The following is a 3822-nucleotide window of genomic DNA, read 5'->3' on the forward strand; positions in this document are numbered from 1 at the left end:
AAAAGCCTCTGACTTACAGGAATTCCAGTTTCTATGGAGATATCATATTTTACCTATGGCTAATTTCAAGTCACTAATAATTTAATATCTAACTCACAAAATTCCTGAATATTGTCAGTCTACTCTTAGAAGACAGCCAGATCTAGTCTACCATCATAAAATGTCAAATGTGTGTAATTACTAATGGTACTAAGATTGGTCTTCCTTAATTGCTTTTTGGATATCAGAAGACAATGAATAAAAATGAGAGAAATTACTGAATTATCAATTTTGCCTTTGATTTGTCTTTTGTTCAGGGTTTTCCAATACAGATGAAAAGGAAGAGTAGAAATTGGACACCAGAATCATTCCCCAAATAAAACTTAATGTTGACAAAAAAACCCTTCTATTATCCTTACTAATCTCTACTTATGGATTGAGAACCTAAATAGAAATAGAATATCTATATACAAGAATGAAAAATAATTAAAGATATAAGGTTGAGCCTTGGCTCAATACAAAACAAGGAACATAGATGTACTCACTAGTGTTTAATGAATTTTACTTGTGGTATAAACTGTCCAGGATCATATTTCATGAGATATCTGCAGCTACCATGTACAATTAATTGACAATTAAGAGGAAACCTAGGAAGAGATAGTGAGGTCTATGTTCCTTGCTCATGGATAGGGAACCACATTCTTGTCCTGTGCTTCTATCTCAACAACCTAGTCGGCTACAATTTTTACATTTAAACTAGATTCTGCTAGTGATCCAGGCTGGCAGAAACATATATGGAGAAGGAAACAGAGGAAGTTCATATGGTGACCTGACATACCACTCTCTAGGAATCTTAACCTATTCCCATGCTTACTGCCTCCAATTCATAGTAACCAGCTTCTATCCACTACTTGAGCTCATCTTTAAACAAAAGCTTGAATCCCAAATTCAAGAAAGTGGGCTGAGAAATGACTCACCTCTTTCCAGGAACACTAATATCACAAGTAACTCCTTATTCTAGGGAAAACTCTACTCGTGCACAGAAATTCAGCTTAGACCTGGTTTCCACCAATGCACCCACACTAGAAGCCTGTAAGATGCAATTTTATTGTGCTTTCAATGAGTGTATTGGCGATTTTCATATATTCTGTCCACTGTGACCACTTCCTTTGCGGAATTCCTCGTCTAATTCTTGATCACTTGAAAACACATTAAAAACACATTCATGGGCCAGGAGTTTGGCCTAGTGGTAGAGTGTTTGCCTAACATGCACAAAGACCCGGATTCGATTCCTTGGTACCACATACATAGAAAGCATGTCCTTTATCCTTCACAAAGCCATTCGCAATGACTTCTTTCAATGCTATCTCTACCTGCTGGAGAAAATTCCTCTGGCAAAATTGTATGCTCTAACAAGCCAAGTCATCGATGGTGAGATTCAATTCTATGCCAGAGCTAAACTTTTCTATCAGGAAGTACCAGCCACAGAAGAAGGCATGATGGGAAATTTTACTGATCTATCTAACCCAGATATCCAGGTCTCTTGTGAATTCCTCAAGAAATTTGTTGGGAGTCTAGGGAGAACTGGAACAGACTGTGCCTTGGACTGTAGATCTGGAATAGGAAGGGTCACAAACATGTCTTGTTGCCAGTTGTCAACAGTGTGGATCTGGTGGACATGATGAAATCATTCCTCAAAGCTCAGAACTTCCTGCAGATCAGAGAGGACAAGGTAGAAAGCTATCATTGCTCCAGCGTTAAGAACTTATACCTTCCTTTGGGAGATAGGATGTCATCTGGATTCAATGGGTCTCTGAAAATGGCGTCATGATACTGAAGGACAATGTGGCATGGGAGGGCTATATCTTCCATCTTTCTGACAGCAGTGTGACTCCAGACATGGATATCCTTCAAAGCTTCATTATGAAGAGTGGGCTTGTAGTGTTAGCCCAGCAGAAGCAAGAAGGCTTTCCAGAGCAGTGCATTCCAGTGTGGATGTTTGCACTGCACAGTGCTAGACATTCCTAATCTGCAATGGCTTGGTGATTAGAGTGGGAAGTGGTGCTTTGGGACTGAGGTGCCTCTGTAAGATGCCTCTTGTAATGCAGCCAGAAATGGGGAGAAGGGAGCAGAAGGGGTGACTGAAATGATAGGGCACAAGCTGTGAAAAACAAATCCAAGTGGGTGCCTGTAGTTCAGCCCAGCTGAACCCAGGCAGAAGAAAGAAGGAGAGAAAGAGAGGGAGAGGAAGAGAGAGGGGGGAAGAAGAGAGAAAGGAAGGAAGAAAGGAAAGAAAAAAAGGAGAAAGTAGGAAAGAAGGAAGGAAGAAAGAAGGGATATAATGCATGCCTACAAATGATGGATCATAAAGTATTTCCAACTTTATACTAATGATGTAATGCATGCAATTTGATATGCACACATTTAGATAGGCACAGACTAATAATGAGATGTGCTGTAATGAGACGTGGATTTTCCAAAAGATGGAGTAGAATATTGGGAATAGTGCTTAAAGAAGCTGCTTGTGGACACCTAAGCTGTACAAGTCTGTATGAAGATAGGGGAAAGAAAGGAAATAAAGGAAAAACTCCAGAAGATAAAGGCATACATATTTTCTGAAGAGTAGTCCAGTAGTCCAGCAAGTTAGGGAAAGAAAGGGTGAAATCAGATTCAAATTTGAAAGTTTCTGTGCAGAAGAAGTGATTTCCAGAATCAAGAAAGAGCCCACAGAATGAGAAAAAAATCCATGATAGCTACTCAACAGATAATGGAATAATATTCACAATACACAAAGAACTAAAACTTTAAACAGCAAAAGTACAAAGAATTAAATTAAAAGTCAGAAAATGAATTGAGCTGACAATTTTCAGAAGAAATACAAATGGCTTATGAATACACAAAAAATGTTAAACATCATTACACATAAAAGGAGAATCAAAACCATGTTAAGATTTCATTTCATCTCTGTCAGAATGGTCATCATTAAGAAAACAACAACAAATCCTGGTAAAGATACAGGAAAAAGAATCTATATACACTGTAGGAATAACTACGCAACCGCTATGGAAATCAATATGGAGGATCGTCAAAAAATTCTACCTTATGACCCCACAGCATCACTATTGGGTGTATGTCCACAGAAATGTAAATTATATACAAGAAAGATATTTGCATATCATGTTTAGTACAGCAGTGCTTACAATAGCCCAATAAATGAAACTAGCCAAAGTATACAACAGTTGATGAATGGATAGATAAAATATTTATTCATGGAATATTACTCAGCCACAAATTAAAACGTAAATTATGTCATTTGCAGGAAAATTGATCTGGAGAGCATCACATTGAGTGAGATAAACCAAAGTCAAAAAGCCAGATATTGCATATTCTCACTCATTTGTGGGTTATAGACTTAGGAGAGGCAAGGGGATAAGGAATGAATACTAAGAAGTGGAAAAGAACAAAGGACATTGTGTGTGCACATATGTTGATGCATACACATGTATACTTCATGATATACATATATATGTATATGTAAAAAAATAAAACCATCAAACACTGTTTGCAAAAGGGGGAAGGAGGTAAGAGAAAAATAGAAATATGGTGGAAGTGAGTGATGGCTAAAACTACTGTGTGCATGTGTGGAAGTATCATAATGAGACCTCTCATATGACAAATGCATGTTTAACTGAAAAATTAAAAAAAACACTGTTCAAGAAACAAAGAGAAACAATACTCACATTCTATACTGTGTTCTCACTGGTAATTTATATGATAGAATAATCTGGGATAAATGGAAGAAAATCTAAAAGGCTCCTCTTCCTGATGTCAGCTACATTATAC

At 37.4% G+C, this 3822-nt stretch overlaps 1 pseudogene; it reads left to right on the forward strand.

The window, feature by feature from the left end:
* The first annotated feature begins 1295 nt into the window (after window positions 1-1295).
* LOC150052956 (N-terminal Xaa-Pro-Lys N-methyltransferase 2 pseudogene) lies at window positions 1296-2007 on the forward strand (annotated as a pseudogene).
* The last annotated feature ends 1815 nt before the right edge of the window (window positions 2008-3822 follow it).

This window comes from Megascapheus bottae, chromosome 16 (genome assembly GCF_031878675.1).
Source record: "Megascapheus bottae isolate mThoBot1 chromosome 16, mThoBot2.hap1, whole genome shotgun sequence".
Lineage (NCBI taxonomy): Eukaryota > Metazoa > Chordata > Mammalia > Rodentia > Geomyidae > Megascapheus > Megascapheus bottae.